The following is a 26,373-nucleotide window of genomic DNA, read 5'->3' on the forward strand; positions in this document are numbered from 1 at the left end:
GTCCCAAGAAAAACTATAAGATGAGAATAAAGAAGCAAGGTCAGAAAAAGATGAAAGAATGTATTTTAACATCTATCTTCAGTTTTGATAGAAACTAAAAACTTTTAAATTACTTATTTCATCTCATTTTAACTCACATGTGTTTTTTATTTTATTATTATGAATTACCAATTTTATCAGGTTTTTTGTTGTTGTTGTTGTTTTGAGACAGGGTTTCTCTGTGTAGTTTTGGTGCCTGTCCTGGAGCTCACTCTGTAGACCAGGCTGGACTCGAACTCACAAAGATTTGCCTGGCTCTGCCTCCCGAGTGCTGGAATTAAAGGCGTGCGCCACCACCGCCCGGCCTTTATCAGTTTTTTTAAAAGATCATTTTACATTTATTAAAGCAGGCTGCCTACTCACAATTGACTTTTTTTTCTTTAAACATTGTATTGCCTAGGGCTTTGTTAAGCACAAAGGATGCACCTGTGTGGAGACAGCAAATGTTCCCAGTTGAAGGAATGCTAAAGCAGGGTTGATTTTAGTTGGATCTCCTTGTTTCCCCAAATACTTGCAATAGAGAGTCAGAAATGTCACCCACAAAGCAGGCTGGAGTAACAGCTGGCAGCCTATCTCCAGACACTTCCTCCGTCTTGGAAAACTTTCCCCTCATTTCCTGAAACCTTGCCTATGTGTGCATATGTTTGGAGTTGGGTCTACACGCTGCTTTGGGAATGGACTTTCTCAATTTTCACATCATCTCCCACTGGCTCTCAGGGTTATTCTGCATGTTTACAGAAATGTGAGGGTGCCCAAGACACTGGGTGATCAACCCCTCAGATATGTCTTCCCAGTAAGGTTCCTTCTGACCCAGTGAGGGACTAGGGGTTCGACAGATAAGGAGAGAGCACAGGGTTGGGTAATAGAGACAGTGAACTGCCAAAATGGCTGCTTCTTCACCCTCCTGACTTGAGACTAAAGCTTGGCAGCTTCAAACAGGCCTTGTAAGCTTTTTCTCCCACCAGCAGGCTCCCCTGCCTTTGGGCCTGAATGACAAGTTCAAGGCCACACCAGGATGTGTTTATCCCAAACTTTGTGAAGCGGTCAGCCTTCCTGTCTTTGTTCAAACTGACCAATCCTAAATTGGGGGAGGAAGACCCCTGACAAAGATCCTAAAACCCCCAGTTCTCAAGGAGAAGCTGGGCTCTGAGGAGAGTCTTTTCTCTCCTTGCTGTGTGTGTTTCCATACTCCCAATAAAAGCTTTCTTTTACCGCCTCATGCCCAAACCACTTAGTCTCCAAATCCATTTGCTTAAAGAGAATTTAGAGATTTTGCTCTAGATGTTACTCAAAGATGAAGATCTTTTTTAAAATTTTCTCCGATCCTTAGGTAAAGAAAAGTCATTTCAGTCTCATAAGTGAATGTACACATCTCATTGTCACAGTGCCTCTGTCTGATATTCCTGCTGCATAAAGTGGGACAATGTACTGAAGTGCAATTATAAAACCTGATTTCTCCTGACACTTAAATTTCTCTCCCCAAAAGCAAGACAGTGTTATAGAAGATGTGTATGACTGCCAAAACATGACACAAGCAGGAAATTTAGCTGTTAAATATTGTACCCAAACTGTTCTGTTTAAGAATGATGGCATACATTAAAATAGAAATGTGTTTTGATTTGTTTTCTGTCTCAAAGGAGAATTTTTGTTTTTAATTAAGGACAGTTGTAAAAGCAATTACAAAAGAAAATCTAAAATTTCAAAATCTATTATTGTCTATTGTATAGAAAATATCTTGAGTTTAAGAGATATTTGATTTATGTTTCTTAAGTATAAATATTTTTATATAAAAATTCAATTATTTGTGAAGAATAGGAGGTGTCTGGCATACTGAACTTGTTCTTTGTGTTATTTTGATATTTAAAATAAGTGGAGGGGGCTGGACAGATGGCTCAGGGGTTAAGAGCACTGGTTGTTCTTCCAGAGGTCCTGAGTTCAATTCCCAGCAACCACATGGTGGCTCACAACCATCTGTAATGAGATCTGGTGCCCTCTTCTCGCCTGCAGGCATACATGCAGACAGAGAACTGTATACATAATAAATAAATGAAATCTTTAAAAAAATAAAATAAGTAGAAAGTTCTTTGGTCTTAATAAACCATACCTAGATTTTTTTCTTCAAAAATTACATTTTCAGAGTACAGGAACACAGTATTCTACATGCCTCTATAAAAAATTGAATGTGGAAGCCACAAACAAATGACAAACTAGGTATCCTGGGGACATATTTAAAGCGTTTAACTATAATAAATTATACCTTATTAAAAATAAACAGTAAATGTGTTAACTACTAGATTTTAATTTTTAAAGTATTTTATATAAATTCAAGTACCAGAAGGACTATTTTGTTTGAAGCAGTCTTATTGCTTTTGGAGAAGTCTAAAATACACCAAATTTCACTTCTGAAATAAGATAGCCTCCATAATACCCAAACTGGGCACTTTTATCTCTCTTCTGCTTATTCTTGCAACTATGGATTCTGGTTTTGGAAGAAATGCTTGCTTTAGGACAGTGGTTTTCAACCTATAGGTCACGACCCATCTGGGGGTCCAACGACCCTTTCACTGGGTCACATATCAGATATCCTGCATATCAAATATTCATATTGTAATTCATAACACTAGCAAAATTACAGTTATAAAATAGCAATGGAAAAATTTTATGGTGCAGGGGTCACCACAACATGAGGAACTGTATTAAAGGATTGGGGAGGTTGAGAAGCACTGCTGTAAGGAGTTAATTATGCTATAGGGTAGTACCTCAAATCTGCAAACTGTCAGCTCTGTCTTTATTACAGCCCTCAACGGGCCATTATTTTTATCATGGCTGCTTCTCATTCATTAGAAGAGCAGTAAATTTTATGGCCATGAGTGCATTTTTGCAAAATAATTCCTCTGATCACAGGTAATATGTACAGTACTTAGTTATCCACTGACATCTAGCAAATCATACTAAACTTAATGCCTCAAAACAACCAAGGCGTTTCACTTCACATTCTGAGCACCTTCAGTCTAGGAACCCTTTAGGTGAGTGGTTTTGGCTTAGCCATTCATGAGGTGGAATTCAAATTGTTAATCACATTTCAATCTCTTACCCGAGTTGCTAAAATTCCTTCCCAGGCGGAGATATAAATAACATCTAAGGTCCCAGTGATAAACGAAGACACCATTTCACCAAACTGAACCAAAGTTCAGTTTGAGGAGCCAATGAGTCTATTGGGCTTCCTTACAGAGAGCATAGGCATGGGGCTACTTAGCGGGTGTGGGTGCTCCTCCCCAAAAGGCCTCACCTGGAAAGGCTTTACCCATCAGGCATGAGGAGTTCCCAGTACCAGCTAAATGGACCTCCTACTCCAGCCTATATCCTCTGGCCTCTCCCAGATGTCACATGCAATTAAGGCAGAGTTGCATCCAACAGGCGGTGGGGATATGTAGGCATGCAGTCCCACCTTGAACACAGTGATGCTGCCCTTCCCTTCATCAGAACCTGTTTTTGTTTGTTTGTTTGAGACAGGGTCTATCTATGTAGTCCTGGTTGTCCTGGAGCTCCCTATGTGGACCAGGCTGTCCTTGAACTCATAGAGATCTTCACACATCTGCCTCTAGAATGCCGAGATTAAAGGTGTACATCACAGATAACCTGTTTAAAATTTCTCTAAGCAATTTCAGTTGTGAACCACGAGTTTGCTGGTTTGGCTGTAGTTAGGGGCTTCCCCTTACATCATATGGCACCAACTCTTAAACAGGGCACTGATATTTCATTGGCAGAGGACTCTTGATCACTCTTTGGCCCTTTTGGGGTATGGGTGGTCTCTTGTTCACTGATAAGTTCTGTTGAGATTGGGTAGTTTGGTAGATGCCCATTGGTAGAGGCAAGAAATAAGGAGCGAAGCAAGGATGGCTTGACTAGTCCTAATCCTGTCTTAAGATAATTGGGAGGCAGCTAGGAGCAAGGGGCTGTGGCCAGTGTGGCATGACCCCTAGAGTCCCAAGGAGAGCAGGCTGTGTGCACACTTTCGATCCGGTGGCCCCAAAGTCCCCTGCTGGTCACTTAGGCATTTCTATGGTGCTGGGTTCCTCTGCTTTCAGAAGCTCCACGGGTGCGTGGAGGGAGGGGCCTCTCTCTGGCCTTCACTCAACCCGTACTAGGAGGAGCTGTGGGTGGAGTTGTTGCTGCTGTTAGCAGTGGACCAAACTTCAGATGCTCTCCCCAATGCTGAGAGCTGCAGGTGGGTGCCAGGGGCTTGTCCTTGCGCTGTCTTTCTGGGGATGTAGAGGAGGCACTGGGAGAGAATAAGACCCTCACACCAACTCAGCCCCCATTGTGAGGATGGGCAAGCCTTAGCATCATATGATATGTATGACTACAGGGTAAGGGTGGTATTGTTGATGTCCTCTGAGCCAAGCAACCTGAGTTTGGGGGAGTTCAGCTGCACATGCTTGCAAAAGGATTATTCCAGCTGGGTTCTTTCACTGTTTACTTGTCCTCGTGGAGAGGTGGGAAGGGTCTAAAGCTCCTTGCCAGACTATCCAGCTGTCTACCACCAGTTGTATGTAACTCTGCCTTCCTTGCAAGTGGCCTTTGGGAAGGGCTAGAATATACAGGCACAGGAGCACTAAGAGAGGACTCTCCATCCATGAGGCTGAGGGGAAGCCCCCATCCTTACAGGTAAAGGCTTTTCAAATGTTGGGGGAAGAACACCCACAGCCCTGTGAGTAACCTCCCACCTATGTTCTGTAAGGCAGCCCAATAAACTCATTGATCCTCCCGAGTGTACTTGGGTGGAATGGAGCCTTGGTTTGTGATTGGGACTTAGGAGAAGGGGTAAACAATGCTTCCATGTCCCTACATGAAGAATTTTAGCAACACTTGATGAACTGGACCAGCAGGTCATTCTTCAGTGATAGATTCCAGAGGGAGAGGATGGGGATGAGAAAAGAGGACAGAAAAGCTGGGACCAGGAGATCTTGCATAAGCTGATGGCTTATGCCAAGCAAGTTTATTAAGAAGTACAGTGTTAGGGCTGGGGATTTAGCTCAGTGGTAGAGCTCTTGCCTAGCAAGCGCTTGGTCCTGGGTTCAGTCCTTAGCTCTGGGGAAAAAAAAGGAAGAAGTATAGGTCTTATAGGGGGAAAAATGGGACAGAGTCAGCAGAAAGCTAATTAAGCAATGTTAGTAAAGCAAACGCAGGATATCCCAGACACTGCCTTAGGATTGATAACCACAGTCTAGGGGGAAGAGTCAGGTTCCCAGAAACTACAACCTTGACTCCTTCAAAGACCTGGACCAGCCCCACCCCAGACCTTGCCAAGTCTGTCCTTGGGAAATGACACAGAACTAATGTTCCCTTTGTCCTTTCACCAGGAACTGTTGGTAATCCCAGGATATCTGTCTTCTTCCTGATGATATGGAGTGGCACACCTACTTGATGAGTAGTGTCTTAATTATTTGTCTGTTGCTGTGAAGAGACACCATGACCAAGGCAACTTATAAAGGAAAACATTTAATTTGGGTCTCACTATTCCAGAGGGTAGTAGAGTCCGTGGCCATTGTGGTAAGAAGCATGGCACCAGGTAGGCAGGCATGGTGCTGAAACAGAGGCTAAGTGCTTACATCCTGATCCAAAAACAGAAGGGGAAAGAGAGAGAGAGAGAGAGAGAGAGAGAGAGAGAGAGAGAGAGAGAGAGAGAGAGAGAGAGAGAGAGAGAACGAACTGGGAATGATGTGGACTTTTGAAACCTCAAAGACCACCCCCAGTTGACCACTCCCAACAAGTTCACACCTCCTAATTCTTCCCAAACAGTACCTCCAACTGTTGAACAAGCATTCAAATATATGTGCCTATGGGGGGGTATTCTTATCCATATCCAACCTACACAAGTGGGATTTCTCTGGAAGTCTGGACATGTTTTGAGAATTGCCAGGTGTCTAGAGGGGAGACATTATAAGCCCTGAGTAGCACATCGGGGTGGAGTTTTTAGTGAGTAACTGCAGAGGCAACCTAGCAACCACTACGGGTAACAAGCAATCTGAGGTCAAGGGTGCAGTCCTGAGGGAAACTGCAGGGATAATGGGAGAATTGCAGCAAGAAAGGATATGAGGTTGGGAGCTTCAGCAATGGCCTCCGACTGAGGGAGTAAATTGGATAAAATAAAAGGGGAAATTGAGGTGTTGGTCTGCCATTTTTCTTCTTTTTTTCCTTCCTTTCTTTTTTTTTTTTTTGCTAAGGGCCCAAAGAAGAGGGCCCAGATTAGACCATGGGTCCAAGAATGGGACCCCCAAGCCTGAAACTCCTGAAAGGAATCTGGTAGAGATGAGGAAGGAAGTGACCTAGAAGGGACCTCAGACACCCCTTGGGTTAGACCTGTGATACAGAAAAAAAAGAAAAGTCAGCTATCCAGCCTGCTGATAGAGGTCTTAACCATGGTCTGGTGCAGAGGACTTTGATAGCTGAAGAATACTGAATGTCGGTGCTGTTGGATCTGGGGAAGTCTCAAACAAGCAATGAAGGAGCCTTGCCCCCCATGAGCCTGTGAAGCTGGGACAGGTGGATGACTCTGAATGCTATAGAAGCAGAGAGGCTGAGCAGTACAGCGCCCATCCCTCCTCCAGACCAAGGCTTCACAACTGAAGGCAGTATGAGCAGAATCAGTCCTTGATGGTTTGGCTCATAGGAACCATTAGGGACACCTGGTTATTAGCAGCTGCGGTCCCTGTGAATATTAGGGGCTGGAAAGCATGGTAGGCCCTACCAAGGGAACTGAGGATGCGGGAAGCAGTGTTTGATGTCCAGTTCCTAGACCCAGACTGGACCATGTTTACAGAACTAAGAAAGAAATTGATTCAGCAAGGATCATGAGACTGGTACAGAGTGCTGAGCCCATGGGAGGGTGTTACCTGCATGGAGCTGGGGAGGTCTACCTAAATGACTTAGACTGGCAGGTAAACCAGGGTTACATATGTTAAAGCAGAAAGGAACAAGTGAGAGAGGAGAGAGGCAGGCAGGAGGCCTGCTACTGAACACAGATGTGGCTGGACACTGCAAAGAAGTGTCTACAGACAAAATGGACGGGCAGCCCAATGCTGGTGGGTGAGCCTATGGAGGGTCTTAAGGCCAGCCCATTCACCCCTGGAGTAAGCAGAATCAATGATCAGGAGGTACAGGAGATTCCCACCACTCCTTCTGATCCAGAGGAAAGTATCTCAGGATGAGAGCATTCCCAGCCTTTCCTTTGTTGGGTTGGCCAAGGTGGCCCACGAGTGAGGACTTACTGGTTGGTCACCAGCAGGCAAATACTTGGACCCTAGTGGATAATGGAGTGGAATGTCTATTGAGTTATGGTACCCCTTCCCCAAAGCATCAGGCCAATGGGTAGTGGTGGACAGGTATGGGGAGAAAACTTACTCTGTGGCTAGGTAATTATGCTCCTCGGGACCAGAATGTGTGCATCTTGCCCCTGTGGGAGAGCATTCTTGGGGGGTGAATGCTCTACTAGGACACTCCCTGCAGACTACTATCGGGGAGTTCTGACTGGGGGTATAAATGGTAAACACTATTAAGAGGGGAGAGAAAAGTAGGAGCCCATAAAACTACCTACCCCCTGAAGGGTGGCAAACAGCAAATAATGCAGGCTGTGTGTACGAAATTCCAGAAACCATGCATGAGCTAGAAAGGGTAGGGAATACAGAGGAGGAGAAACAATACGCCTCTTCCTTCATTGCAGAAGACATGTAGCATTACACCACAGCTCTAGAGGGAGCAGGCCCACAGTTTTGAGAACCGATGTTGAGGGCCAGTGGCATGAGTGATACAGGAGGAGCCACATGTCCTGGGAACACCATCTCCACTTGCATTACTTCTGAAAATGACCACTCTGTCTAATAACTGTTTTATATCTAACACTTCATAAATGATCATGCAAGCCTCCTAAGAACAAGGTTCAACACTTTTATTTTTTTTTTGGTGGGGGGGAGCTGAGGACCGAACCCAGGACCTTGTGCTTGCTAGGCAAGCGCTCTACCACTGAGCTAAATCCCCAACCCAGATGCACCATTTATGATCTGAGTTAACTGAGGTACAGAAGACAAACAGCTTCTGTCAGTCTACAGGCAAGGGACAGGATTCGATCAGGCTATCTGCTTGGTAGTCTGGGCCTTTAATTATTTGGCCATGCCATTTACCCAACCTGTGTCAGAAACTAGACTGTGAATGATTTCCCCTGGAGGAAAGAAACAGTGTGAAGTATTTCTGGCCACCTTTTATGTTGCTGTCTGGATCATGCCACCATGCAATGGTGGGCTCCACATAAAGGCTAGCTACACATGCCAATTATTGCTACTGATTGGCGGTGGGTGCCGTATGCATGGAAGCTGCCACAGTGCGTGAAGACAGCCATGGAAAAGATCAAACTGTTATTCTAAAACACAGAAAAGGCAGTCAATAGATTAAAACACATACCAAAGGTCAGGATAGGCCATGTACTGAGGCACACCTCCAAGAATATAATAACCTAGACCAGTGGTTCTCAACCTTCCTTTAATACAGCTGCGACCCTTTAATACAGTTCCTCATGTTGTGGTGAACCCCACCATAAAATTATTTTCATTGCTACATCACAACTGTAATTTTGCTACTATTATGAATCGTAATGTAATATCTGTGTTTTCCAATAGTCTTGGGCAAACCTCGTGAAAGGGTCATAGGAGGTCACTACCCACAGGTTGAGAATCACTAACCGAGACTGTTCTAAACTCGAGACAGGGCAATTATTTATACCAAAATGATCCAGGCCATTTTACATGATTATCAGCGCTTCTTCTAAGTACTTATATTTGCAGAGAATTCAGCTGAAATCATACTACTAGTGATTAATATTAATATCATAATACTAGTAATAAATAGTGATTAATAAAAATTAAAAATGTTTTTTTAGAAGTGATGTAGTTCATAAGTATATAGTATTTGGGTCAAAAGTTAAAAATAACAAGGATATCTCAGACAAAATAAACTCAAGTGAAATGAAAATTAATTCAGCTGCAAGATCAACTTTCTTTCAAGCAGCTAAATGCCACAGGTTTATCTGTCATTAGATAAGTTGATGATAAGAGAGCAAATGTATTGAAGGAGACAAATACACTACAAGAATTAGCAAGAAAAATATCCTCAGCTGAGGATTACTGTGCCCATGTGCCAAGGCCCGCCCACAGTCATGACAGGGAGCTAACTTTGTTGGGGAATCTTGTTCTTCCCCAGCACCACTTCTGTGTCCCCAGGAGGCCAGCGGACGGACTCGCCTCCTGCAGCTCTTTGTGGCTCCGAGGCACGCGGAAGCCATGGTCTGCAGCGGCGGAACAGCAACAGCTCGACGCACAGCACCTCTTCGTTTGGGTTTTGCAGGACCAGAGGCCATTCCCATGTTCTGCAGTTCACCCAGGCAGGTGTCCCCAAAGCAGAACAGAGCTGGGCTAACGCTGCTGAGCCACAGCACCAGCTGCCGGTCCCCAGAGCTCTTGGTCTTGGCGCGCTCTCCGATCACCTCTCCTGGCAGTCCCAAGTGGCCTGCGGGATCGCCCTGGCAACCGGCTTCTCCTGGCTTGCTGGATTTTCAGAAGCCGAAGCTGTGACCTAAGTACAGATGCCGCAACTAGCCAGGGAGTCCTACTTCCGTAACTTGTTGCCTCCAAAATGGGCATCTCCTGGAACCGCCCACCTCAATGGAGCACCAATCAGTGAGCGGGCAACCAATGTGTCTCAAGAACCAATCAGTAAGCAAGTCCACCTCACCAAGGGGGCAATGAATAAGCAAGAGCTGCCAGGTGCTTTCACAGGAGGCAATGAAAAGGCATTTAATTAAGAAGAGCGGACCCATCAAGCCCCAGGCTTAGAACTGAAATTGCCCTTAGATATTTTAAACAGATTACGATGAAGAACCGGGTAGCGTTATCGTGTCTACCCTGCAGTGACATATGGTCCAGGATAGCTGTGAGGGCAACCTGTGAACAAAATTTCCCAGGAAGAACTTGCACCATCAGCTGATAATGCTGCAAGACTGAATAACTGATTGGAATTTCAATGTTTGTGGAGAGGTTAGAATGTTGCAGGTCCAGAGTCTAATGACAGATTATTCAGTGCCATCTTTAGATCTTTTAATAGCCATTTCGTGTCCTCTTCTGTTCCCGTCCTTACAGCTTTGTGACCATGGTGGAAGTAATTTGGAATGCACTGTTTTTGCAACCAACCAAAAAGCTAAGAGCGTTGTCAACATCTCAGGATTATCAAAGATTCCATTTTTGCTTTAACCTACCTACTTAATGTTTCCACCAACGTATTTGAAAGGTGCCTTGATTTATGACTTTCTTCGTTGTGTTAATGTATAAACTTCATCAAAGCTTATTGGAATATGGAATTTAGGGTAGTCTATGTCTGTGTTCCCAGGCCACAGTCACTCATATTTGGTTTCAGAATAAATTCTCTTACCCACTTTTGGGGTGAGAGTAACTTGAGCTTTTTTTTTTTTTTAAACTTGAATATGTGGTTATTAGTGTCATGTCACTATGTCAAAAAGTTGCACATGCCTGCTTGCCACACATAACTAAATACAACTGTCAAATAAAAGAAATGGTGTGAGCCACACCTTCTTGCCTGATGTGACCTGCCCCATAGCTTGACTCTAGAAGTTTCCTGGGCTGAACAGAGTTGTAAAGATAGTTTCTTGTTTCTTTTTGTTGTTGTTTTGTTTGTTTGTTTCTTAGACAGTGTCTTGCTCTGTAGCTTTTGCTGGAATCACATTGGACAGGTCAGGCTGGTCCCAAATGTGTGGCAACCCTTCTGCTTCAGCCTTTGGAGTGCTTTGATGACAGACATGAGCCAAGAGCCCGGTGTAAGATCTCCGTGTTAATGGGTCAGTGTGGCAGAGCGTCAGCACACTTGCATGCTGTTTCTTCTGAATGCTGGAAGCAATACTAGATAAATGAATCCAGGTTCCCCAAATGCCCAAGTGTTCAGTGTGATAGATGACACCATCTGTCTCAGTTAGGGTTTCTATTGCTGTGACAAAACACCCTGACCAAAAGAGCAGGTTGGGGAGAGAAGAGTTTATCTGGCTTACATGTCCATATTACTGATGGTCACGAAGGAAGTCAGGACAGGAACTCAGAGCAGGGAGCTGGAGACAGGAGCTGATGCAGAGCTTATTCATTGTGGCTTGCTCAGTCTGCTATCTTATAGAAGCCAGGGCCACCAGCCCAGGGATGGCCCCACCCACAATGGGATGAGCCCTCTCACAGCAATCACTAATTAAGAAAATGCCCTACAGGCTTGCCTACAACCCAGTCTTATGGAGGCATTTTCTCAGTTGAGGCTTCCTCCTCTCTGATGCCTCTAGCTTGTGTCAAATTGACATGAAAGTCGACAGGACACCTTGGATTGTTGAAGAAACTTACTGATCATTTTAATCCTGGCTATACTTTTCTAATGGATGTTTAAGACCATGTAGGCAGTCAAAATTAATTTTTGATTTTGAACTGCTAAGGCCATTTGAGGATCCAGTCCTCTGAGGTCACTTGGGCTTCAGAGGGACCTCGGGATCCTCTAGTCCTTCTTTTACCAGTTAGTCCATCTACATGAGGATAAGTTATATTTTATGTTACATGATGTTACAGATGCTACCCCACTTGCATAGCATGTTCCAAAGATGCACATTATCATCAAATGAATGTTTTTTTTGTTTGTTTTTGTTTTTGTCTTTTGGGTTTTTGTTTTGTTTTGTTTGTTTGTTTTTTTGACACAGGGTTTCTCTGTGTAGCTTTGGAGCCTTTCCTGGAACTCATTCTGTAGCCCAGGCTGGCCTGGAACTCTCAGAGATCCACCTGCCTCTGCTTCCCGAGTGCTGGGATTAGAGGTGTGTGCCATCACTGCCCGGCTTCAGATGAATGTTTTATATTCTGGATCTTTACCATCTGTTAAGTTTTATTGTGGTCTATTACATCAACCTGTTGTTTTTCTGTCAGCTTATGGGCTGCACCTGAATCTACTGATATTGTAATTACTGTCTGAAGCCCTGCAGCTCCCCAATCAGTCTGTCTGTCCCTGTCCCCCACCCCCACCCCCCACCCTCTGCTCCCAGCCCACTCTGCCACCAGGCTGGACTTCGGGTTCAGCTGCAGTGGTTCTGCTGCTGCCGACAAAAGTAATTTTTCACTAAGTCTCTATCGTTCTATTTACCAATGAAGACTCAGGAGTCAGATGTTGGGGTGAAAACCTGCTAGCTCCGAGTGGCCGAGAAGCAACCAGCTGACTTTTCTTTTTGGCCAGAGACTCAGCAAGAGAGTGTCTCTCCAGCTATCCCAAACCAAAAAGACCTCAAATCTCCAAATCCCTCCCTCCTCCTTCCTGTGAATCTCTCTATCCATCTTCCTGGCTCCTCCATACTCTATATGGCTAGTTCCTGCCAACTAGTTTCTGGCTCCACTCCCTGATTCAAGGCTGATTTTATTAACACAGTCTCGGGTTTCACAGCACAATCCCGAACACATCAACCCTCTTCTGAGGAGCTCTAATGGCTGCTCCTTCTATTAGAATTCCTAGACACTCCCTCAGCTACATGGCCATGCGTGTGCTGGCAAGATGCTTAGTTATCCCAGGGCCTTATGTCCTATGTAATCCAGGCGCTGCATGATCACATAATCTATGCTCATGTGTGGCATAGCTATGTAAACCCATATGCACATGTGCAGGGGATCCTATTCCATGTATTCCTCCGCTCTCTTCCTGCACAGTCATTCCATAGGCCTATGCACATCTTTCCTATTCCCTCCCCTTAATAAACTCTTATAGAGGATTTTGTTGTACCTTGTAGCTTTTCTCGAACAGAAAACAGCACCACTTAATGAATAACATTGCGCCGCTTAATAAATAGCACCTTCAACATCATCCCTTTTGTTAGCTTGGAAGAAATTAGCAGGGGCTATATTCACAAGCCCCGACCAACAGTTAGGTTGACCTCTGAGAGGAGGCAGTGTGGAACTAAGAGTTGGATTCCCTGATAGGCAGACAGTAAGAACAGGAGCCGTGACTACATAATAAAGGTGGTGAAATTCCAAGATGGCTGGCTTCTTCTTCACCCTCCTGACCTGAGACAAAAGCGCGGCAGCTTCAAACAAGCCTTGTGGGCTTTTTCTCCCACCAGGAGGCTCCCTGCCTCTGGACCTGTTTGACAAGTTCAAGGCTACACCTTGTGTTTATCACAAACTTGTGGACCTGTCAGCCTTCCTGTCTGTGTTCAAACTGACCAATCCTAAATTAGGGGAGGATGACCCCCCTCAAAGATTCTGCAGACCCCCAGTTCTCAAAGAGAGACTGGGCCTTAGCTTCCTGGGTCCCTCATCAACTTTGCAGAGGATCTTTCTCTCTGTGCCTCGTTGTGTGTATTTCCTCATCTCTAATAAAAGCCTCACTTTACCGATTGATTCTATCTGCTGCTGTTTGCTAAGCAGAGGTTACCCTCTGCTGCTACCTCTTGCATTCAAGATTTTTTTCCTGCCTTTTAATTCTTTAACTGGCAGAGAAAACCCAATCACAACGCCCCTATACAGTGACAATTCAATATACTTATAATAAGTTGTTAGTTGACTCTTGGTAACAGTTATAAGTGATGGCTACTAAAGCATTACAAAAACAAGTTAATATTAGTATAGAAAATATTAATATTTTAAAAATAAATGTCTCCTTTGGACATTTTAAATTTGTTAATGCTGTATTGATAACTTTTCATAAAACAGACAAGTGTCTTGCTAATGAAACTAAAACTTTTATCTTTTTCTTTTTTGTCAACTTTAGGAAATTCATGTCTCTCATGGCATTGCCCATAACCCCCAAGAGCAAGTCATTTATTACTTGACATTATTACTCAAGCTCACTATTACATTGAGCAAGTTCATTTATTACTCAAACACATGTAAGTCAAACACATAGCTGGGTGTTGTGGCCCACGCCTTTAATCCTAGCACTTGGGAGGCAGAGGCAGGCGGTAGATCTCTGTGGGTTTGAAGCCAGCCTGGTCTGCAAAGTGAGTTCCAAGACAGTCAGGGATACACAGAGAAACACTGTCTCAAAAAACAAACAAACAAATAAATGAACAAGCAAGCAAAACAGTTAAACATATAAAAAAGGGACCATGGGCCGCCCCGGCCTCCGGAGCGGCCCTTCCGCCCGGCGCCCGGCTCGCTCCCCGGGGTCCGGTCGCTCCCCGCGCCCGGCGGGGGCGGCTCGGCGGCGGGGAGGGGACGGCCGCACCGCGGACCCCCCTGTCACCCGCCTCGCACGACGCCGACGGAGGAGCGGCGCTGGGAGGGGGAGCTGCGGTGGAGGACGGGGAGACCCCCGACTTGGAGCACCCCTGGGGGGTCCCCACGGACCGGCCCGGTGTCCCCGGCCGGATCGAGGGGACCGAGTGTGTCAGCAGCCAGGACTTTCTCTCTGGGTCCCCTTCCAAAACGCAGCCACCGCCGTCACCAACCTCTACAAAGAAAGCGTGGATACCCATCAGCGAAGTTTTGATATTGGAATTCAGATTGGCTATCAGCGACGCAATAAGGATGTGCTAGCCTGGGTTAAAAAGCGCAGAAGAACTATTCGTAGAGAAGATTTGATCAGCTTCCTGTGTGGAAAGGTTCCTCCACCACGAAACTCTAGAGCTCCCCCAAGACTGACTGTAGTGTCCCCTAACCGAGCTACTTCAACGGAAACTAGCTCATCTGTAGAGACTGATTTGCAACCCTTCCGGGAAGCCATAGCTCTGCATGGTCTTAGTGGTGCAATGGCTAGTATAAGCGTGCGTTCGAGTACCCCAGGCTCTCCTACACATGTAAGCAGTGGACCGAATGCTAGTCGAAGGAGAAATGGACTCCATGATGTCGATTTGAACACTTTCATAACAGAAGAAATGGCACTCCACTTGGACAATGGTGGAACTAGAAAGCGTACCTCAGCCCAGTGTGGCGATGTCATTACAGACTCACCAACTCATAAACGCAACAGAATGCTCTAAACTGCAGACATTTTCACACCCACCATGCTGCTTGAAAGCCACTCGATCCTCAACATATACTATTATTGCAAAGGAAACATGAGGCCATCTTCCCTTGTTCACTGTTTAAGACAAGTGAATTCTCTATTGGTTGCCATAAAAGGAAGTTTTAGGTATTTACAGTAGATGCCTCCTGTAATTATGGCTTTCTCAAACTATAATCCTAGCAGAGGACATGAGATAATTGTGTAGTCATTAGCAAGATCATCATAGGCAAACATATATCCGTTCCAAGGCTAAAAGTGACCTTAACTGTATTTATTCTCAAAGGGAAAGGAAATATCAGATGTTTATTTGGTTATAGAATGCTTTCTTATTTTTATTTTTTGGTCCATTTCCTGCTGTGTTGAGTATTTTTGCTTAAACAGTATTGCCAGGTTCCTACAATTGTCTTGATCTGGCTTGTAAGCTAGATCTGCAGGCTTCCATTTTTGCAGCCACATTGAACCATGCACCTGGTTTCCTTAGTGATAGTGTGCAATTTCTGATTATCAGATTATGCCCAGTTTTCAGTTTTCAAAACAGTTCTAACTCTGGTGATTGTGAGATGTAAAGAGGTGCTATGATGGTCATGCAAGTAATACTTAATACTGAATCAATACACAGAACTTTATTGGATTCACTTTGTGTGTGTTAGTGCTCTGAAAATAGCAATATTATTAACCTGTCCCCAGAATAACCCTGTAGGCTTCAGATACTCAGTTTTAAAACAAGTACTACTTCCTATGCCGGGTACTTTACTTATGGTTAAACACAAACTGCATTCAAAAGTGACCTGAAAAACAGGTCATGATCTTGGAGAGTGGGCTTCCTTTTTGGTTTGGTAGTAGTGAGAGGAAATGGATGGTGGGAGTAGGTATTTATCTTTTAGTGGTTTTTTTTTCTTATCTTTTGCATTTTTATGGATGCCCTACTGTGTGTAGTTGTCATAGTGGGTGGAAGATGATAAATATGTTTTATCTGCTACTAATGTGAACGTAATTTAAATAGCAAAACCCAACTTTTCCTGTCCCTCCATTCCTCTCAGAAGTGCAGTTTGGAATTTCATTCTGGAAAAGATGAGATCGCATGGAGATTCTCTAGACGTTAGGTAGACCCAAAGAAAAGTTCTTGGAGTCCTCTTTGGGTAAATATAAGACCTCTTGTAGCTACAACATTTTAGAGCATGTTTCATCTGCATTTTTACTACCTGAACTGAATGGTAGTCTATTTAGAAGACTGATGTCAGCCTGCCAGGCACTGTGATCCATTCTATCCTGTTATATTATATATCAAGTAGGACAGTGAAAATGTTTCCGTGCAAACTTGTAGTCCAGTTCATTTACTTCTATTTTTATCCTTAATAACCATTGCAAATCAGTGTAAGGGGTTTTCTGATAATTACAGCACTTTGTTAAAAGTTTGCAATTTTGTCAGCCATTTAATAATACCTTTCTGTGAAGAGACCTTGCTAAGTTAACCATTACTGACTGAGTGGGATGTGAGTGGAATGTTAGGAATGTTGTGTGAATTGAAGTTCTGTATTCATTATAGATATAGCCCTTATTTAAAACTGAAATCCATATTCAAACTAGGAATGAAAGTAAGGTATTTCTCAATTTTTGCAAAAGTGGAACTTTCTTTTGTTCGTTTAAAAAGCAGGAAGAATTACAGCAATCTGGCGTTTTACCTTAAATGGACAAGCCTGTGCATCACACGTACTTCCAGGCTTCCCTTGGGATAAACCAAGACACGGAGTTCACTTTTGCTTTTCTGTGGTTGTGAATATAGATTCTGCAATTGGGGTTTGATGGTGTGATGGCTGCTGACAAGAAGCCAGAACTCCTGTTCCTAAGGGACTTGAGACCGAGGAACACGTTTCATCTCTTCCTGCCTTGGTTCTGTTTCCTCTGTCCAAGTTGAATAACGATGTTCTTGGTTGTTTGGTTTAAGTTGGTGCTCTGAAGCTGAATCTCAGTGCCCTTTATTCTCAGTTGTCAAATTTTGATAAAACGTGCCATTTTCTTTGGTAAGAGAAAGCAGGTCTAATGTCTGCCAGAACACAATTTATATGCCGATTATTGGCTCCATTAAACTTTTTAAAAACTTTAAAAAAAAAAAAAGGGACCAAGACTGTTTAGGAGCAATTTGCCTAGGCAACTTTTACTTTAAAACTTTAAAAAAAAATGTTTCTTTAAATTTTCTCTTTTGGCAACTTATAAAAAGAAAAGTATCAGAAGGAGCAAGAAGTTTTAGCAAAAACTTATGGTTTTGTCTAATCCTCCTCAAGGGTCTACCCAATGTCTGGGTCTAGTTCCCTCATAACTTGGAGCCTAGGCTCCACATCTGAGCTTCCAGCAACAGGCTTCCCCCAGATTCCAACAGGGCTGATAAAGCTGTACTATGATGACTCGGCATCATAGAAACAACGTGGTAACAAAAGAGGATTTTTTTTCTGAATTTCAGCCCCATGTCATTTTGTATTCTCACCCCAGTTGGCGCATTCCCTCACTACAGTAATTCTTCCTCTAATTACTGTAATTCTATCTCCTGCTTTAGTTCGCAGACAAGAAGTCCATGCCTGGCTTCCTGTTAATATGATTCAGCAGTGGCATGGAGGGTATGCTTTAAAAACAGCTCAACTGTGCTCTTGAATATGTGCACAAAAATGCATTGGAATCACTATTGTGGCTATCATGGCTGCCACAGTCATCACTGCCATGCAGCCGTAGCTTAACTCCATCTCTTCAAATTACCGTGTGTGAGGCGTCTATGCAACCCCCACGGCCAGCAGAGTAATGATTCTCTAAGGAGTCAGTGTTGGTTCAAACACAGGGAGTCTGACCCTGAGTAGTTTATTTCAGGCATATTTAAGTACAGCACAATTTGGTCAAAACTTTCCTGGTCATCATCAACTCAATCCCATGTGCACAACAAAGCACAAAATAAGCCAAATAAAGATCAGATGTGACTACATCAAAACTCTTTGTAAAGTACATATGACACCTTCCATAAAGATGGGTTCTATAGACTAACCTAGAAAAACAAGCTTACAATAAAGGCCTCGGGGAGGATCCAGTGTGGTCTCTGCCTCACATAATAGACTGGTACAAAGTTCACCAGTTTATTAACCACATTTGCTCCAAGCCTTCTGGGTGGATAACAGGTTACGCATCCCTTCCTTTGAAGGACAACCCTGTGGGTTAACATTCCAGGTTCCCGAGTGCTTATCTGTGAACGCAAGAACCTCTGTGCCTCCTATACTACAGCAACTATAAATTCCTATTTTCAAAATAAACACTTTTAAATGGTTTGGTAGTTTGAATCTAATTGGCTCCCATAAGCTAATGGGGAGTGGTACTATTAACGTATATGGCCTTAGCCGGCTGCAGCGGCGGCGAAGGCCTTTAATCCCAGCACTCAGGAGGCAGAGCCAGGTGGATCTCTGTGAGATCAAGGCCAGCCTGGTCTACAGAGTGAGTTCCAGGAAAGGCACAAAGCTACACAGAGAAACCCTGTCTTGAAAAACCGAAAAAAAAAAAAAAATGATATATGGCCTTTTTGGAGTAGGTGTGGCCTTGTTGGAGGAAGTGTGTCACTGTGGGGGCGGGCTTTGAGGTCTCCTATGCTCTGAGACACCCAGTGTCTCAGACCACTTCCTGTTGCCTGCAGGTCAAGATGTAGGACTCTCAGCTCCTTCTCCAGCACTATATCTACCTGCATGATACCATGTTTCATTATGATGATAATGGATTAAACCTCTGAAAATGTAACCCACCCCAATTAAATGTGTTTTTTTTTTTCCATTATAAGAGTTGCTGTGGTCATGGTGTCTCTTCACAGCAACAGAAATCCTAGCTAAGATAGAAGTTGCTACCAGGAGTGAGGTATTGTTGTGATAGGCCTGACTATGCTTTTGTTTGGAGGAATTTGGACTTTGGTACTTTGGGTTAGGAAAGCAGTGGAATACTTTAAGCACTGCTTAATGGTCCATAGTAGCAGGATCATGGAAGACAGTGGTGCTGAGTGTGATTTGATGGACTGTGGGGGCCTGGCTAAAGAGGTTTCAGAGGAGAAGAATTTTAGTATGTTGCCTAGAGATCATTCTTGTGATATTTTGGCAAAGAATGTGGCTGCTTTTTGTCCTTGTCTGAAAAATCTCCCCAAGGCTGAAGTAAAGAGTTTTGTATTAATTCTATTGGCAGAGGAAACCTCAAAACAGTCTAGTATAGACTCTGTCATGTGGTTATAGTGCTAACTCTAATAAAGATTTATAATGAAAAGGAGCAAGCTGAACAAGGAAAAATATAGAATGAACAATTTGAAGAGAAAAGGAGCACCAGGAAGTAAAATGGAGCTAAGTCCTGTGTTCAGGGAGATAAACAGATTAAGAAATGGAATAAGGGCCAAGCAGAGGTGGTGCATGCGTTTAATCCCAGCACTCTGGAGGCAGAGCCAGGTGGATCTCTGTGAGTTTGAGGCCAGCCTGGTCTATAGAGTGAGATCCATGACAGGCACCAAAACTACACAGAGAAACCCTGTCTTGAAAAAAAAAGAAAAAGAAAGAAAGAAAGAAAGAAAGAAAGAAAGAAAGAAAGAAAGAAAGAAAGAAAGAAAGAAAAAAAAGAAAGGGAGTGATGATCTCAGGACAAGATTCCCAACCAGCTAAGTTTCCAACTTATGAAAAGTAATTAAAGAAAAGCTTACAGCTGAGTGTGGTAGCGCACGCCTTTAATTCTAGCATTCCAGAGGCAAAGGCAGGCAGACCTCTGAGTTTGAGGCCAGCCTGGTCTACAGATCCAGTTTCAGGACAACCAAGTTTAGGCAGTGAAGAAAACCATGGAAAACAGAAAGCTAGTGAAGATGTAATTGGCGGAGGGAACTATGTTCCAGCCTGAGCAAATAGCAGAACTTGGCAGCCTTGACCATGTGGTTCTGGCTTTAGAGTCAAGGAACAACTAAGGAAAGCTGCTGAGGCCAGGCATGTGTCAGGAGTGTCCATGAATGGAGGCCCAGAGAGGCCAGAGAGTGTGAAACTGTGAAGGAGAAGCCTGGATTACTTTGGAGACCCCAAGATGTTAGAGATGCCAGAGTTGTGGGATACTGTGAGAGACAAAGTTACATAAGTTTTAATTACTATGCCTAAGAGATCCATGAAACAAAAATGCCTCTGATCTGCAAGCCCCTTGCCTAAGGACAGATAGTTCCTGAAATGCTGGAAGCTATTGTTTATGGGAGATGACAAGCCACATGTTTTCATTCCCCTAAACAAGTTTGTTTGACCCTTCTGTACCGGATGTGCTTGATCACATGTGAGTAGAGGGTCACAGGCTGGAGGGACATCAGGATGTCTGCTTGTGCCTGATTGGACCTGATGGGAAATACAACGAATTATGGGTTTTCCTTCTTAAGCTCATGCAAACTGTGATTCTGGCCCATTTACCAGGAACCTGGGTATGGACCTGGCCAGAGTCCATCCACCTGGGCAGTATTTAATTAAAGCTTACATCAAGCTGTTTTGGTGGCACATGCCCTTAATCCCAGCACTCTGGAGATCTCTGTGAGTTCAAGGCCAGCCTGGTCTACAGAGCAAGATTCAGGACAGGCACCAAAACTACATGGAGAAACCCTGTCTTGAAAAACCAAAACCAAAACCAAACAACAACAACAACAACAACAACAAAAAAAAAAAACAAACAAAAAAAAACCTTGCTTCAAATCTGGCTTTAAACTGTGGTAGTGGTCTTATTCTCAATCAGTGGGATTGATAATCCCTGCCAAGGAAAGCTGCTAATAGGAAGTGGAACCAGCCCCAAAGAAAGAAGTGTGTTGCAGTCAACAAAGCTAAAAGGAGGTGGATATCTAAAGGGCATTTTGACATCAGACATCTTGGAGATGCAGAGTTTGAAATTTGCCCAGCTGGTTTTCAGTCTTGCTTTGGTCCAGTATCTCCTCACTCTGCTCCCTTCTCTATGTTTTGGAATGGTAATATATATCCTGTTCCATTATATGTTGGAAGTATATGATCTGCTTTTTTTTTTTATTTTATAGGGGATTACAGTTATAAGATTGCATGAATCTCAGGAGAGACTTTGAACTTTGGGTTTTAAAACATTGTTGAGACTGTGATAGACTATGGGACTTTTGAAGTTGGATTAAATGTATTTTGCCTTGTGATATTGTTACAAGCTTATAGGGATCAGGAATGTGGTAGTTTGAAAATAATGGGTCCCCATAAATTCATAGGGAGTGTCACTATTAGGAGTTATGGCTTTGTTGGAGTAGGTATGGCCTTGTTGGAGGAAGTGTGTTACTGTGGAGGTAGGCTTTGAGGTCTCCTATGCTCAAGGTATGCTCAATGTCTCAGACCACTTCTTGTTGCTTATGGGTCAAGATGTGGGACCCTCAGCTCCTTCTCCTGCACCATATCTATCTGTATGCCATCATGTCTCACCATGATGATAATGGACTAAACCTCTGAAAATGTAATCCACCCCAATTAAATGTTTTTCCTTTGTAAGAGTGGCTGTGGTCATGTGTCTCTTCATGGCAATAGCAACTCTAACTGAGACAAACAGTGTTTGATAATTAGCTAGCTCACCCTTTCTCATTAGTTTTCAGGATTAAATCTTAACATGTGGTTGTTCACAGGAATAGCCATTCTGTTTGCCTGTCTCTTCTATGCAGTCCTATCATGCCCAGGCTGGCCTCGACATCACAAAGACCTGCCTGCCTCTGCCTCTCAAGTGCTGGGATCAAGGGCATGCTCCACTACACCTGGCTCTTTGTCAGCTTTTCAAAAGGAGCAACTCGAACAAAGTGGTGCAGATTCTGGCTGTCCCTACAGCACACCATTTGTTTGCCAGTGACCACATCCAGTGACATGTTTCCTCTTTAATTAAACAAGGAAGGAGGAACTGTGACAAAGTGTTATGATAAAAACCATCTCTTACATTTTAACAGACTGGGACTTTTGCTGGACCTCACAGCCAGAGTTAATACACCCCGAGATGACTTAACACTGAGCACTCTTATCCTATTGTACTCAGCCTGTTTGTCTAACCTGCTTATGAGAGGAAATTGTAACAACCGACTTTGCTTGCTTGGATTTCCCACATAATCAACATTTACAGCTGAAACTATTGCTTAGCTGTAATCTTAAGTTATGTACTTTTCCATACCCCGAGTTGTGCGTGTGTGTTTGTACATGTGTGATGATAACCATTTTCTGGAACAGCAAATAGGCTGAAAGCAATATTACAAAGCAAATATCCATAAGTGTTGATATTGTCTGATAAACAATAACATTTGTAATACTGTTACTGGGTCAATTGGGGTAAAGTTGGAGCTAATTCTTAGACAAGTCCATGCCTGGATTCCTGTTAATATGACTCAGTCAGTGACGTAACTCCTTGTAAAACTCGGTTAAACATTTCTGTAAAATATTTCTCATTCTTTCCCCATGTTGCTTTCTGTGCTGTTTAATAAAGAGGGAGTAAAGCTCTTTGGTATGGATTCATATGGACAGACACAGGAAGCAAGTCATCAGATGGCCTGCAGGCAGACAGAGATTCGGACTCATACAACAGACAGGGACAGCAGAAGACATGAGAGTGAGGTAGAGAATTCAAATCTGGACTCACTCCAGGTGAAATAAACACCAAGGGGAAGTGCTTTGATTTCAGTAATCATCAATGTGACACCTAAGCATTATCAATGACGCAGAACTTATTACTAATGCATCTAAACCCTAAACCTATGCCTACCACTACGCCAACTGTAACCCTACCCAAGTATTAAATTTAACCCTAAAATTACCCCAACCCTTACTCTACCAATAGTCTTAATCCATATCCTATACCCCCAAATTAAACCTACATCTAGTCAAAACTGAATGTTTAACCTAGTCATAATGCTAACCCTATTCCTAACACTGAGACCTAATTTTACACCAAGACCTAACCGTAACCCCTAGTCCTAACTGAACCCGGACCAAAGGCAAACCTTATAAACCTAAACCAAACCCTCACCTTAACCATAATCAAACACTAACCCTTCCCATATCCATAAAGCTAATTAGAAAACTAACCCTGACTCTTACAGAAGATGAAACTCTAACCCTAACCCTACTCCTAAACCTAATTCTAACACTAACAATAGCTTTAACCCTAATCCTAACCATAACATTATTCCTAACCCTATCGTGTGCCATAACTTAACTCTAACCCTATTCCTAACCCTACATATAATCCTAAACCTAATTCTAAAACCAACTCTAACCCTGGAACAAGACTTAATCCTGTGCAAGACCTGACCCAAACACGAACACTAACATTAGCCATATACCTACCTTTAACCCTAAGCCCAGTTCTAAACCTACCCCTAGTTGTACCAAAATCCTAGTCATAACTCTTATACTAATACCAGCTGTAGGACAATCTTAACCCTCTCCCTAATTCTGAATCTAAACCTACCATGCCATTCTAATAACCCTACCTTTAAATCTAGCCCCAACCTAATGCTAGGCTTAGACCCAACCTAGCCCTACTCCTAAAACCTACACCCAATACTAACCATGACTCTAAGAGTAGGGTTATCCTATGTAACAGTAACCATAAAATTAAACCTAAATGTAACCCTTCCCATAACTCTAGTCACAGTCCATGCCATAAGCCACAGCCTAATCAAGCTTTAAACTTTGCCCTAACCAGAACCCTAGACAAAACCCTAGCTCTAAACCTACCCTTATAAGCTCCCCTATGCCAAACCCAACATGAAACTCCACCAGTAATCATTTGCCTAGCGCCGACCCTAAACCTAGCCCTAATCTCAGCATTGCTCCAGGCCTAACTCTAAAGCTATCATTAAATCTAACCCTGACCCTAACCCAGATGCTAAACCGAATCCCAATCATAACATTAACCTTGGCTCTGTCATAGTATTAACTCTGGCTGTCCTGGTGAGGGTAACTATTGCTGTGATGAAACACTATGACCAAAAGCAATTTAGGGAGGACAGGGTTTATTTGGCTTACATTTCTATAACATTGTTGATCACTGAAGGAAGTCAGGGCAGGAACCTGAAGGCAGAAGTTGATACAGAGGCCGTGGAGGCGGTACTGCTTATTGGCTTATTTATACCTGGCTCAGCCTACTTTTACAACCAAAGCCCAGGGGTGGCCCCACCCACAATAGGCTGGGCCTTCCCCTGTCAATCACTAATTAAAAAAATGTCCTACAGGCCTGCCAACAGCCATATTTGTGGAGGCCTTTTCTCAACTCAAGTTCCCTCCTCTCAGATGATTAGCTTCTGTCAAGTTGACCCACACTAGCCAACACACTGACTTTAACCCTTAACCTAGTATTAACCCTAAGATTACTGTAGCAACAGACCTAACCCTAAATTTAGCCCAAACACTATCCCTTATCCATTTCCTAGCACTAGACATGAAAATCCTAGCCTTAACCCTAATCAAACTAGCACTAACATTAAACCTAAACCTAATTTTAAATGTACACTAGACGAACCATAACTCCAAAACTACTTAGTGCCATATAGTCCCATGGTCTCTAATATTAACTGAAGCCTAGCCATATTCCTATACCTAGTACTACCAGTAGCCTTAACCCTCCAGCTAGTCAAAATTCTAACCTTAAACTGGGCAGTGGTGGTGCATGCCTTTAATCTCAGCATTTGGGAGGCAGAGGCAGGTGAATCTCTGAGTTCAAAGGCAGCCTCGTCTACAGAGTAAGTTCCAGAACATCCAAGACTACACAGAGAAACCCTGTCTCAACAAAACAAAACAAATTAAAGAATGAATAAAATGTTTTAAACATAATGCTATCCCTAACCATAATTAGTTTTCCTCTAACACACACCTAGGCCTAGTCCTGACACATTCCTAGCTTCAGACAATATGTAAATACTGCTCTTAGCACTAACAAAGGACGAACCCTAAAGTTAAGTCAAACTACAACTATAACTCTAACATTATCCTTAGACCATTACACCAGTCCTACACTTAAGGGTTATATAAGCTCCAACCATAACCCTAAACCATACCATACATAGTCTTCACCATAACCCTACCTAGTACATAACCCTACAAGAGATACTAATCATACCCTACAACCAGCCAATTCTAATCCCTGACCAAAACACTAGCCCTAGCCATAAACATAACCTTAGCCGTATCTGTAATTATAACCATAACCTACAGCTAGTCCTGATATTTAACATTAGGTCCAGCTGAAGCCCAAACATAGCTCTAACACCAAAACTTAACCAAACCAAATATTAGCCCAAGACCTAACCAAGCCATAGCCCTATCTCTAACCCTAAAACTAACTCCTGCCTTAACCCTAACAAAAGCCCTACACCTAACCCTTTTCTATCCCTAAAACAAACAGTAAATCTAGCCCTAACCCTAACCTTAACACTAAGCCTATCTGTGACGAGCCTTAGTCCTAACCCTAGCCCTAACATTATTTTGTTCCTAACCCTACCCATATCTGAACACCCAGCCTTAACCATAACTCTAGCTCTAACCCTAACCCTGAGTCTAACCCTAAATAAAGACTTAGTACTAGCCTTAATCCCACCCCAACCCTAGTGCCAATAAACAATAGATCTAGCACTAAGTCTGAACTGAGCCCCCAGCACTGACTATAAGCTGTGATTTTACTTAACCCCACCACTAGCCCCAGCCTTAGGCCAAACCTTAAACCTAACTTGTCCTAATCCTAACATGAGCCCTAACCCTAAAACTAGCCCTAACTCTAAGTGTAGCCTTAGAATGACCCCAAACCCTTGCTCTAACCCTGACGTTAGCACTAACTCTAACCCTAACCCCACCTTTAGGGGCCTAAACCCACCCATAGCCTAACTCCAGTCTCTAATCCTAGTTACATCCTTAACATTAACTTAAGCCCTAATCTAATAAAAGGCCCAAGATAACACTAACCCAACACAAGCCTTAAACTAATTCTAGCCCTAATTTTCAACATAATTCTATACCTACCCATTACCATAACCCTCATGTTAGCCTAAACCCTAACCATAGCACAAACCTTAAAACAACCATATCCTTACCTCTATCCCTAAATATTACTGTTGACCTAAAGGTTAATATATGGCCAACTCTAATACTGTACCTAAGCATAACACTAAACAAAATTTAGCCCTAAAGCTAAACCTAGACCATATCATAATCCTAATCTTTGACCAAGTCCAAACATGAACTATAGCCCTATCCTGATACCATCCCTAGC

The 26,373-nt window shown here is 43.2% G+C and overlaps 1 pseudogene; it reads left to right on the forward strand.

Moving 5' to 3' along the window:
* Positions 1-14,212: 14,212 nt before the first annotated feature.
* LOC143273518 (HUWE1-associated protein modifying stress responses pseudogene) lies at positions 14,213-17,226 on the forward strand (annotated as a pseudogene).
* The last annotated feature ends 9,147 nt before the right edge of the window (positions 17,227-26,373 follow it).

The sequence above is a fragment of the Peromyscus maniculatus genome, chromosome 5, assembly GCF_049852395.1.
Source record: "Peromyscus maniculatus bairdii isolate BWxNUB_F1_BW_parent chromosome 5, HU_Pman_BW_mat_3.1, whole genome shotgun sequence".
NCBI classification, from domain to species: Eukaryota; Metazoa; Chordata; class Mammalia; order Rodentia; family Cricetidae; genus Peromyscus; species Peromyscus maniculatus.